At 30.3% G+C, this 13,818-nt stretch overlaps 1 protein-coding gene across 2 annotated transcripts in view; it reads left to right on the top strand.

Moving 5' to 3' along the window:
- The first annotated feature begins 11,164 nt into the window (after positions 1-11,164).
- Positions 11,165-13,818, top strand: part of LOC129917885 (speract receptor) — a 100,137-nt gene continuing 97,483 nt past the window's right edge. For both annotated transcript variants that reach the window (XM_055998085.1, XM_055998084.1), the window contains exon 1: positions 11,165-11,621. The gene's annotated coding sequence lies outside the window, so the exon portion shown is untranslated. The remainder of the gene's footprint in view (positions 11,622-13,818) is intronic.

The following is a 13,818-nucleotide window of genomic DNA, read 5'->3' as shown; positions in this document are numbered from 1 at the left end:
GAGGTTCTTTTAAGTTAGCAAAGTTTTTATCTTTTAAGTATGCAATATTTTCTTCTAGTAAGTATATAAAAGCTGAAACACAATCACGCTTTGCCGTCGATTTTGACAACTGCGAAAAGTTCAACTATAGGAAATCTGTGTATCCTCACACAATGACGCTTTTCTTACGTACGCTTTTTTTGACAAACGTAAGGAAACGTAAGAAAGCGAGCAAAAGTTCAACCAGACTGAACTTTTGCTCGCTTTCTGACATTTAACAGACATAGTTACAGTCACCCACATTATTATTGCGCCAAATGTGAATAAAAAAAAAAAAAATTATTGCAAAACTATTGGCCCTATTCTGCTATTCGATTCACGTGAAAGTCAAAAATAAGAAACGTTTAAATGAAGGTTAAATTTAAATTTAAGCAAAATTTTTTTCTTTAAAATTTCTTAAACAAACGGAAACAACGCTTTGCTTTCGAAATTTAGACGTTTTTCAAAGCCAGTTTGACGTGATCAAGGCTGGAAATCTTTCGATTCACGCGAATCGAATAGCAGAATAGGGCTGTATGTGTGTTTTTTAATTTCTCTATATAGATTTTGCACAAAAAAACGACATCGAGATATTTTAAATCAAAACAATTTACGTATTAAAAACAAAAAAAATTTAATGATGTTTTAGACTGAGTTTTAAGGCTTGGCCACACCGGAGGGTACGCGGTAGCGGTACGGGTAGCGGCAACGATATTTGTATTAAAAAAATTCCACACCCGAACGTTGATGTGTCAGTTTGGAATTTTTTCCATACAAATACCCGTACCGTTACCTGTACCTCTACCGCGTACCCTCCGGTGTGGCCAAGCCTTTATTGTTAAAAACAATATATTTTGATTGGTTTTGTTTTTATAAATATAGGATTAAAGAATAAACAAATTTCTATGCATTTTTTAAACACATTAATAGCCTTTTTCATTTTTCCACAATTAAATCAAGATAAAGACTTGGTCCAATAATTTTGTGAGTGAGTGTGTTTTTTTTTATTTGACAGCAGATTTTATGTTGCAATCAGCTGTTCAAAGTCAAAGTGACAGAAGCGCGCTTTGAGGATTTCTCAACGTAACGCAACGAAGCGACGCCCTGAAGCGTGATTGTGTTTCAGCTTTAAGTTTTTTCTTAAAACTATGCTATGTTTCTAGTGCATGAAAAAAACATTGGGCCATAAATTTATTTTAAAAGCGACTCTGGAGTCTAAAGTTATTACCCAGTTTAGAAGCAGCTCTTTGCCATAGAAAAATGATTTAGAAGTCTAATTTGTCTATGAATAAGATAAACCTCAGACTATCTAAGAAGCAAGAAATTTAAATCTTATGAAAAAAACTATGAATATGTATGGCCCATAATGTTCGAGTAATGATCTACTGGGAGAGTGCTGGGCTGGTATGCGGAGATACGTGGGATCGATAAATGACCGGGGCCATATGTGAAATTAAAAAATATGTTCTTTTATCAATTAGGTACCTAAAATAAAACTCTTCATATTTCAGAACAACAGAAAAAGAATTTGAATGGGCAAAAAGAAAAAACAAAATAGAAACAAAAATTAAAAGAAAAAAATAATTAAAAAAAATTCAAAAAAATCTTTTTATATTAATTCATAAATTCAAAATCTTTAAACTTATAAGGCCTTATTATAACATCCAATGCGAATGATAGTTTCCTTAGCGAAACTATAGCCTCGTTTAAATGTTTCGAAAACATAATAAGATAATTTGAATGATGAAAAAAATGAGGTAACTTTAACTCTTGTTAGAAACAGGCATAACGTATAATTAGCCCTATTCTGCGATTCGGTTCACGTGAAAATACCAAATGAGATAATAACCCATATAAATTTCAAAGTTTTCACGAAGTGAGCATGGAAATGAAGTATCCGATGTGATGTGATCAATTCATAATTTCTAGGTACTTGGCAGTTTCATTAAAAAAAGTGGTTCTTGTAGTTAATGCCAACTTTTCACGAGCTGAATTTTACTGTGTGACAAAGTTGGCGACGAATTCCCCATAAAAAAGTCCTTGAGCCTTGAGGCAAAAATTTAAAGTAAAAAAAGCAGCATTGAAAACTTGCTCACAAAAGCAAGGTGAATGTTTTATTAAATCAATTTGTTTAAAATGTACTACCCTAATTCAACTCTACAAATATTTCTTATTTTGCAATATTTTTGAGTATGTTAACAAAATTTCATAGTAGTTTTTCGCGTGTGCATGCTCCGAATAAAGTTTGTTATGATTTCGTCCAAATTGATCCTTTTCTAGACCAGGCCAGATTTAAGAGTGTCTCTGGTTATGGTATACCTACAACGGCCACTTTTTGCAAAAAGTCAAAAAGTGAAAATTTTCAAACTCATTTTGTGACACTTTTTCCGACCACAAAATTAAAAATAATGATGCAGAAATCTTATTTTTTGGTGCCAAAAACAATTTTTGTAGTTTTTTTCCAAAAACAAATAGCGCTAGAAAGAAATAAAAATTTTTTACTTTTGTAAATTTCCCACTTTTTCACTTTTTAGGTCATTGTAGTAGAATAAGTGATTTATCCATTATATCTTCACTTTGAAATACCTGAAACTAATTAGTAGCTATTACAATTTTCACAAAACTTTCTTTATCCCTTTAGAACTAATAGTCACTTTCAACATAATCTCCTCTAAGTACCTTGCGTTAGTTAAACCTTTATGAACAAAGAACTAAGTCATTTGCAATTTATTTAAAAGCTGGGAGTAGTTCATGTGTTCCTCTATGTTGCTTAGTAATTTTCTACTTAATCATTCTTAAAAGCTTTAACTCCCTCGGTGTTCTCTCTGTCATTATCCTAATATCGCATCGTTATAGTGATGCTTTAAGAAAAAGTCAAAAGGTGTAATCTTTCAAAACCGTTTGAAAGTAAAGGTTTAATTTATACTTTTCTATATGCTTTTGACTCAAGTCAATATTAGCAATTCTATAAAAAGTTCAAACACGTATTCAATTACTTCAACAAGCTACTTTGTATTTACCTGAATGAGGGGGGTCTTCTTTTTTCCACAACAGGTATCAGTGAGTGAACATCCTTTCCTGTTTCAGATAAACTTAAACAAAAAAAAAAAAAAATAACCTTCATTTGGAATCACAAAATGTAACTTTCCTGTGTCAATATCAGAACTTTTTCAATAGAAAAATCGTCTCTTAGGGTTCTTATTCTTATATTCCCATTGAGGGTTGGTTGTTTAGAACAAAAAAAAGAAACTCAAAGACTTATACAGCTGTTATGGGATGAATACCTACGATTTATCAAAAAAAAAAATCGTGTCTTTGTATCCTGCTATTTAACATAAGGTAAAAATAGACGCAGACAGGAAGAATTGTTTTCGTTTTATTTTCGTATATACCTAATCATTTATTTTTGGAAGGGAATCTCCAAGGAACTCCCATTTTCAGCGGAGGCTGTTTTCATAACCTAGTTTCCACCTTCCCTCTTATATTCATATATAATATCTTCGTCTTATTTTTACTGAATTATGGTCTAGACGTTGGGGAAATAAATCTTTTCGTTTATTCTATACTCCTAAGGAGGGAAGTTGTGCAGTTGTTGGGAAATGGTAATATTTTTTGCCATCATATAGGGTTGATGGAGATAACTAAAGCTCGTAATATGTAAAGGAGATTGAATTAGGTAAAACACATTTGCAAGGATTCGTATAAACATTATTTGAACTCCAGGATATATAAGATTATCATTTTTATTACTTTCTTGAGCATTCTAGTGCACATATAGAGACAGAGGTTATCTGTTACCTTAATAAGTTATAAAGGTACTTAGCCAAAATTAGGGAAGTCAAGATCAAGATATATGATGGAATTATACCTTGTCTAAAGCATAAACAGCATGAGCAAGTAAAAAAAAATTTAATTTTGGAATCTTTTTTTTTTTTTTTCTTATTTACCACAAAAACCTTTTATTATTCTTAATATATTCCATTAGTTAAGAGAGCATATGTTTTTGTGATGTCATGTAAAGTATGAGGTTTTTTACATTTGGATTATGTGATTCTACTGAATCCTTTTGTATAACTTTTCTTTAGAGTTCGAATTTTTTGTTTGTTTCTTTTTTAATAAAAAACACATTGTGGAACATTGTTATGAATTGTAAAAAGGACAGCAACGGATAACAGAGGCTTTTTTTTTTTGTATATTTTAAGAAGTAGTTTTGATTGACATGATGTTGCCGAAAAGTTCACCATGATAAATTGTTATTGAAAAAAATATTTTGGGTTTCTAGCTAAGAATTAGTTAAACAAGGAAACTTATACAATTTAGGTACAATGTACTTTTAGCAAAAAAAAACTTTGAAAACCAATAAAAAATTTGTTCTCGCTCTTCGAAGAAAAAGAGAATTTATGATTGTATCGAGTTTCAAAAGATCTGAATTTAACACTTTCAATATCAAAATTTCACAACTGAAATTCAGAATTTTTCAAAATTACACAAAAGTTTTTGAAATAAAAAAAAAATACAAAGTTTGATTAAAGATGAAAATCCTTATTTTCTAATAAAAAAAAATAACTCAGGTTGTAAGTTTATGATGTAGGCTTTAATTTATGTAACCGAAGTGTTACTTTCGTTAAAAGTTATTTTATAACATCTTTTATTTATTTATCGTATGTATTAATGTTTTAATGTATTAATGTATCGTATGATTCAATTCAAAATATGTTTCTAATTATGTATAAATATACATATATTCTAATTAGGCTTAATGTATTTTCTAAATATTACCGTATGCCCTTTAATGTACTTTATTCAAGTAATCGTATCATGCACATGCAACTCTAGTAAAGCTTGACAATGTAATCTTTAAGAAAAATAAAAAGCTCAGTTCTTGTCCATCGTCTGAAGCGATAACATCGGCGCAGGGACATAAGTCCCCGGGACATAAGTCCCGAATTTTTTTTTCGGGACTAATGTCCCACTTTACTGGGTCACAAGTCCCGAATCCAATTCGGGAATTATGTCCCACCTTACTGAGACATTAGTCCCGAAAAAAATTTTCGGGACTTATGTCCCACGTTTTTTTTTTGTATAAATATATCTATAGAGACTATTAAAGACTACAGCTGACGAAATAATAGAACCGATATTGTTCTCACGATTTTTTTTCGTAGTACCAACTCCGATGTAAGGTACGGTTACAAGCTGTTGGAAAACAAAAGCAAAGCTTGCAAATTTATTGGTAAGTCGAAATTGCATCGTGACAAAATATAAACAAATGTATAAAGTGAAAGTTTAATAATTGATATTTGTGATAACCGATATGATTACTTACCAGGGTGAAGCGGAAAAAAATTTCTCAGATTCGAATCTCTTTAATTTGCACAACCCAAACGCGGAGCGGAAAAAATTTTGCCCACGGGAGAATCCATTTTGAGGTGTGCAAATAAAAATTCGCGCGAATTTTTATTTGCACACCTCAAAATGGATTCTCCCGTGGGCAAAATTTTTTCCGCTCCGCGTTTGGGTTGTGCAAATAAAAATTCGCGCGAATTTTTATTTGCACACCTCAAAATGAATTCTCCCGTGGGCAAAATTTTTTCCGCTCCGCGTTTGGGTTGTGCAAATTAAAGAGATTCGAATCTGAGAAATTTTTTTCCGCTTCGCGTTTATCGAGTTAGAACACAAGCATATCTTTGGAACAAACATTAAACTGGCAAAATATTCTCTTTGAAGTTTGAGTTATATTTTGTTTCCTTGGAGCAAACTGGAGTAAGACAAATTTTATATAAAACTTATTCTTTGATAAGTAAGAATGATTTAAAAATCATAATGGTATTATTTCGCTTTAATAAACCGAAACGAGGCACTTTTTTTTTATTTTTTTTTTTTGAAAATAAATTGACGCGAAAGAGAAAGCCAAATGTTGAAAAATGGCTTTATTTCTCTTTTGAAAATTAAAATTATACCAATTCGCGAAATACTTCCTTATTTCACTTGGGCGTATTTCATGGCACCAAAAAATAATGTTATGGATTAATTAGTACCAATATGAACATTTATAGTAAAAATTTATGTATATAAAATAGTTTTCACTTTATTCGGGACTTATGTCCCATTTTCGACTAAAAAATTCAGGACTTCTGTCTCAGTAGGGTGGGACATAATTCCCGAATTGGATTCGGGACTTGTGACCCAGTAAAGCGGGACATTAGTCCCGAAAAAAAAATTCGGGACTTGTGTCCCGGGGACTTATGTCCCTGCGCCGATAACATCGTGTTTTCTTTTTAATTATGTTATATGTTTGGCCGTCTTACATATCAGAAGTGGGATCTATTTAACCCCTTTTTTTTTCCTGTCACATTCAAAGTTTAAAGTACATTTTATGTTTTATGTTTAATGTTTGAAATTAAAAAAAAAAAAAAATTCGTGCGTGATTACTGAAAAATTAAAGTAATGGCTAAAGTTCGAGCTGATAAATTTATACAAGAGACAACTGTGGCTTCTCTTAAAGAAAAACTAATCATTTTTAATCTCAGCACTGATGGAAACAAATCGGTGTTAGAGATGAGGTTGCAAGACCATGTGGACCAGCTAGAAGAACCTCAAATTTTAATTCATTTTCCGGAAGATCCAAATGAGGAGTCATCCAGTGACGATCAAGACGATGACCTTCAACTTCAGATCAATGCGCTTGCGGAAAAAATTTAAAAGCAACGGGAAATTTTTGAGCTCAAAGTACAACTTGCAGCTCTCTGTAGTACGAGAAGCTTTAAGGAGACAGGTGGGACGAGCAACCAGAACATACAGCTTCTGCTTTTACGAAAGCAGCAACGTCATTGGACAAGTTAAATGTGTTATGTGAGTGATCGTTATTTATGTGAGTTAAGTTATATGTTGCATGTAGTTTAAAATAAAAAAAAAATTATGTTATGACGGTTCGAAAACTGAATTAATAAATTTTGTGATTATGTTTATGATAAGAATTATGATACCAATTTAATAATTAGTAATAAGTTTTATGCAAATTATGTTTTATGCAAATTATGTTTTATGCAAAAATGTTATGATTATGATTAGCTTAGTATGAAAAGTATGAATTTAAAAAATTCTGATTTTATCTGAAAAAAATTATGCTACAAATTGTGTGAAAAAATATGAAAATTTTAGCGTATGTGATTTTACCAAAACCATTGTGATGAAAATTTTAAAATCTTAAGTGACGAAACTTTCGCTACATATATTTTGAATACACATTATTGTTGTGATATAAATGAATTTAATTTGAAACTAATTAATAGTAATATAACTTTTAATAAAAAAAAACATGGACTTTATAATATTATAAAACGAATTAATTTTGATAAAGATATTACCACTTTGAATGTTCTTTATGCAATTAAAATCAATCTTTTTAACGTCAATACAAGTTTTAATTGTGCACCTCGACGGTTAACTTATATGCATGCTATAGAATTAATGAAAGTTTTAGAACATATTTTCTTCTTCTTCTTCCTTTTTCTCGGCGCTGTTATGATCTCGATGTCGAGGGGATCATAACTATCCCACGTAACTGCTTCACACTAGTGATCCGCCTGTGGGGTTCGCCGGGTTGACCTCAGAAATCGGCGGCAAGCCTCCCGGTTTTGTATTGTTCCATTTCTAAGGCCAACTGAATGCTGGTGGTTTTGCATTTGCTTGTACCAGGAGTTTTTAGGCCTACCTTTCTTTCTATTTAGAACATATTTTAGAACGACTTATTTTTGTTTTAATAGTTTTACTGTCCAGATTACATACGTTTGTTCAATTTGTTGATACTTTTAAAATGAAAAGTTCGAATAACCATTATGCTTTTGAAATACTAAATGAAAAATTCTAAAAAAAAATCGAGTCGATTTTATGTCAGGATTGGCCGAACTGTAGGCTTTAATTTATGTAACCGAAGTGTTACTTTCGTTAAAAGTTATTTTATAACATCTTTTATTTATTTATCGTATGTATTAATGTTTTAATGTATAAATGTATCGTATGATTCAATTCAAAATATGTTTCTAATTATGTATAAATATACATATATTCTAATTAGGCTTAATGTATTTTCTAAATATTACCGTATGCCCTTTAATGTACTTTATTCAAGTAATCGTATCATGCACATGCAACTCTAGTTAAGCTTGACAATGTAATCTTTAAGAAAAATAAAAAGCTCAGTTCTTGTCCATCGTCTGAAGCGATAACATCGTGTTTTCTTTTTAATTATGTTATATGTTTGGCCGTCTTACAATGACTTATTGGATTAGATCGCGTTCGACATAGAAAGTTATTCCGATTTTTAATACAATTTTAAACTTGATTAAAGTTAATCTTCTTCGTTGGCTATAGGTCTTGTTTTGATTCTGTCTTATCTTCTGTGTTATTTAAAAAGAAAGGTCGCGGAATAAGGAAGTATTTAATTTTAAACTTGGTTTGTGAGCAACTTTGCACAACTGGTTTTTCTTAAAATATTAATTTTTAATGTTTCCATAAAAATATCAAAAAAAAATTTCGTACACTGCTTTATGTGCTTAAGATATTTACAAGTTTTGAAAATTTTCTATCAACGTTTACAGTTTTGCCGAATTTTTAAGTAAAACACTTCAAAAATACGTGTAATTTATCGATATTTTGTATGGAAACATTGAAAATTATAGGTGGCTTGAATTGAACCTTGTCATCTCATCGTTAGTCTGTGATAAAAAAAAAACTGAGTGTTTAACACATTTAGACAGACAGATGCTAAAATGTTTAGAATTAAATAAATCCATAATTCGTCATAATTCTTTAATCACATAGATTTGTGAATGCCTGAAAGGGTTTTTAGAATGTTTTATGTTTTTCCGATAGATCCCCATATAAACGTTTAAACGTTTGCTTGTAGGCCACGATTTTATATAGGAAAACATGACTCTGAGATGCTTAGATATCCATTGTGTTAGACTTCAAATGACCAATGATATTATTTTTACTAAAAAGGCCAGGTGGATTCATCATTTTTTCATACACTTAATTTCAAATGTTTTAATTCATTCGATCACTGTGGCGTATGCGTAACATTTTTTTCTACTGATTTTTTTTTTATTTTAAATTTTTCTATCATCGAAAAACTAACTTAAACGACTAAACTCCCTTACCTTTTTCGAGTATCCTAAATAACTTTCAAAATAACTTAAACATTCAAGATGTACGCAATCATCTGTTTAAGTGTTAAAGATCATTTAGCTTTTCTTATAAAATACAAAAAAAAAAATCAGATCTCACACACAAATTTACACCAATAAACAAATCAAAAAGCTTTTTTCATTCATCAACAAAAACTGGCTAAACGTTTTCATTTCCAACCTCCTACATTAATAATTTCACCAGACACTTTTACTGCCCCCTGAAGAACACCCTGAAGCTTCATAAATCGTCAAAATCCCTCAAGACCAACCAACACAAAAACCATTCCCATTATAAAAAGGCCAAAAACATTCACCTACTTACTTTCTTTTATACATAAACAAAAAAAACAACCCTCCAGTATTTTTATAAACACTGAAAACAAAAAAAGCTTAGCGCCAAAAATATCTTCGCCATGTGCTTGCTTCTTGTGTGTGGGGGATTTCCTCTGTTGTGAAACCACTTGGGAAATCTGCATGAAAACTCTCAACAAAAACCATAAAAAGCTCCGACAAGTTTGCAATAAACAATCCAACTAATCCAACACGAACCGGCAACAAACAAGTCCGACAAGTGGCAACACAAAAACTGCACACACAAAATTGAAAGAAAATTCAACAAAATATACCTTCCTAGATACTTTGTAGCTGACTGAAACTTTAGTTTGTTTGCAGATTCTGTGCGATTCGGTTGGCATTTCTTTAAAGGCTTAAAAAGGTCTTATAAACGCGATTTGGATTTACAAAAAAAAGTTTCGTGTGGAGGTCGAAAATTTACTAAAATAAAAAAGAGATAACTTGAACTTTTAAGTTCTGTCAAGCCTCTTTAAACTGGTGCATGGTCCAGACACTGCATCAACGGGGAGTCGTTATAGATTGTTAATGACAGTGACAAGAGAATAACAAAAAAAAAACTTCATGAATGGGACCAACTCAACAGGTGTTTTATTTATAAATCTGTTTCAAGTAAAAAAAAGAGGCTTGTGCCATTGCTGCAATTTTGTAGCAATTGGATGTTAAAGTGCATTTTTAAAATAGATACAAGATACTTTCCGTAAATACCTAAGAGATTTTTTTAGTGTGTTTCTGTTCTTCTTTTGAAAGGTGAATTCAAAATAAAGTTATTTTGTCTTTGAACAGCTTCAAAGTGAACAGAAATTATTTAGAGAAAAAAGTATCTTAAAGATACAACAGTATATTTCCACCAGAAAGAAGTTAACAATGTTTTTTTGAATGGTTTTTACAAAAAAATGTGGATTAATGACCTTAAACTTAAGAAAGATACAAAATAAAAAAGTATCTTAGGACAAAAAATCGTGAAATTTGTTTTGGAAAAAAAAGTTATAAGAATTCGAAGAATTTTGAAAAATTTCTTTTACTCAAAAATTTTCTTAAATGTTAAATTTCTCTAAGAAAGTTGTACTGCATTGAAAATAAAAGTGTATCTTTAAGTTCAAAAATACTTTGATTGTGTTAAATTATCAAAATTATTAAAAATTTAACAAACTTCTCTAATAAGATACAAATGTATCTAAAAGATAAAAATGTATCTTAAAGATACAAAAGAATTTTTTTGAATGAGGAAAAGTATCTTATCGTTCAATTCTCGACCATAAAGAAGTTTACCATGGTTTTTTTGATTGATTTTTGCAAAAAAAAAACAGTGAAGTTAAGGTTTTAAATTTAAAAAAGATACAAAATGAAAAGTATCTAAAGACCTAAAATCTTGAAATTTGCTTAGAGAAAAAGTTTTAAGAATTTAAAGAATTATAAAAAATTTCTTTTACCAAATTTTTTTTTTTATTTTTGAAGAAAGTTTACAAAAAAATAGAAATAAAGTATCTTTTAAGCCAAAAATAGTTAAAAAAATAAAATCCTAAAAAAGATACAAAAGTATCTTAAAGATACAAAAGTATCTTTTTGCTAGTTTTTTTTTTTTTTAATATTTTCGCAAATCTACTATTACTTTCAACTCGTATAGACCAAAGTTTAAAACCAAAAAAAAACCGAAACAAGTGCTAAATTGTCGTTTGTTGTATCGCATTGAAAAATATATATTTCAAAGATAAAAGAAAAAAAAAAAATATCGTCGCACATGGTGCATAAATTCCAAGTAAAGAGTTTCTTTGCGGTCGTTTTACGTGCGTGAAATTCTTAATTGTCAATATAGAAACGTTTGTACCACAATATAATTGTATGAAGCGAGTGTTTAGTTTCTGTGTGGTGAACGCGGTTTATCTGGCGATTTATAAAATTTTCGCATTTTGTTTTTTGAATTAGCCAAAATAAAAAAAAAAGAAATAAAAAAGTCGTATTAAAGTGTGTCTTGTTTGATAAATTAAGTTATTGACCATCACAACAGAAGATGATAGACAACTAACTGTCAAGCTGTTTGAGAGAGAAATGTTAAAAATGGTAAGTTGAAAACACCTTACACAGATAATATCTTAAAGATATCCCCGACATAATTATGATGCAATACACAATGCAACTTTTGTCCTGTCGGCAACATAAAACCTATATAATTTCTTATGCAATATCAACACAATCCTGATCTTTATTTTCCTTTTAACTCTTTGCAATTTTGTTGATTTATTTTTAATTTTTTTTTCTCAAAACATTTTTATTGCGAGTGTGATAATATGTATTTTTTTTCTTCTTCTTTGATTGGTTTGTGTGCTGTGCAAATCTGCAAGTAAGGTATCTTCAATGATGTGCGGTTAACTCATTGAATTTCAATGAGACAAGTTATCTTACAGTTCGGGTCGGGTCTCGGTCTCGTGCGACAAAACTGCATCCAGCAGCTTATGAGAGTTGAGTTTTTCTTTCTTTAAGCCGGTTAATAAATGTGAGGTATTAAAGTTCATGGGCCACATGCAATGTGTGCGGATTTTAAAGGCTTGAAAAAAAAAAAAAATATATCTCTTGTGCTAAATTAAATGATACGATGGGTATTTTATGTGGTTATTATTGTTTTCTTTTTTTTTAGTTTTCTTGTTGGGATAATGGAAATCCCATTGAATGAAGCTGCAGGCTGGGTTAATGTATGTTTATTGGGTAGTTTCATTTTTGTTTTTTTTTTTTTGTGTTATTTTATTAGGTGCTTAATGGTTTATTTTAGTTGAAATAAAGTGGAAGGAGGATCCTTTAAGTATGTAGGTACTTGAACATAATACTGAAATAAAGTTTGTTAAGAAAATCATAGTATTGAGAAGGAAAGAGGGAATAAGAAAGCCTGTGGCTAATTTATTGTTCATCAATTTATTCATAGGTAATCATTATGTCTTTTAAATGTGACTTTTTCCGATGCTTTACAAGGAAATATTGTCAGTCCTAGAAACTATAAATTTAGCTGATTTTTGAAATTTGTTTTGATAATACTTAAGTATACTTAAAATATATAGTTTAAAAAACTAAAACTACGCTTTAATCTCGCACTAAAAACTATAAAATAATTTAATTGACTTATTGGTAATGATTAGATCAATATTTATAAAAATACACGCAACAAAAATGCGCTCTACGCCTACGCTTTTTGATATTTTTTGATTGACCCTTAATATAATGAACACAGTACAATTCAACTCACAATTTTGCTTCTATAAAGCCATACAGAAGCTATAGAAGTACCTGTTAAGCCTTACAGCAGCAAAACTCTTTGTTAGGAAGCGTTAAGAAAATGGAGGCAGGTAACTCGTTCCACATTAGATGCCAGGTCCGAAATTGTACTCGAAGTAGTATTGATCATTCCTTGAAACGCAAATATTACTAAAGAGTGATTTTTAAAGAGGTAATAGCAGTGAACAACATTCAAAGAGAGCGGCTATTAATAGTTGCTATTCAATTACTCTTTAACCCTCTACTGCATGAATTAATATTAGCGGACAAAAAAACTAAAAAATGCTTTACATTGGTTCTTTGGGTTGTTTCAAAACGGTTTTCATTAAAAAAGTTTGTTAAAATTAATTTGTTTAAAAAATTCGGTTCCATGGCTTAAAATGAGCCAAATTTAAATTAATTCTTAACCTTATGTAATGCAATGTATTTATTTCACTTTATTTTGTTTTTAAATGATAAATATTTATCTTTTGATAATTTTAATTGTCTTCTTTACATAATCTGAACAAATAAAATTAGTAAAATTTCTTACCCTTTAATGCACTCCCAGATCTTACAAAAACTAAAAAGTAATAAAATGATTGAAAAATATTATAGGTGAGCCCCCCTTCCCCTAAAATTTTTGTGGTTACGCCGCTGGAAATGGGTTAAACATGAGAAAAATGTCTCTAAAAATGAAGGGGCTCCATTTCTGAAGTAAAACATAGCTTCCAAGTAAAATAATAATGTAAAGGAATAAAATTTTCCAACAAAAAAATTTAACAAATTGTGTAGATTTACAACCCCTTAATGCATACGAAGCCAAATATGGCTTCCGTACTTTTTGCCCTCTCAAGACCAGGCCAATAATTTTTTTTCAATCAAAATTGGTTCATAGCATACACAATTAGACAGTCCCACATAGGAGTATTTGCAGTAAAAACCTGGTCATAAGTGGGTGCAAAATAAACATGTGTCAATATGCTGCACTCATTTTTTTTGTTTTTCGATCGTG

This window comes from Episyrphus balteatus, chromosome 4, assembly GCF_945859705.1.
Source record: "Episyrphus balteatus chromosome 4, idEpiBalt1.1, whole genome shotgun sequence".
Classification (NCBI taxonomy): domain Eukaryota; kingdom Metazoa; phylum Arthropoda; class Insecta; order Diptera; family Syrphidae; genus Episyrphus; species Episyrphus balteatus.
Note: the sequence above shows the minus strand (reverse complement) of the source record. Positions and strands in the feature narration are given on the sequence as shown.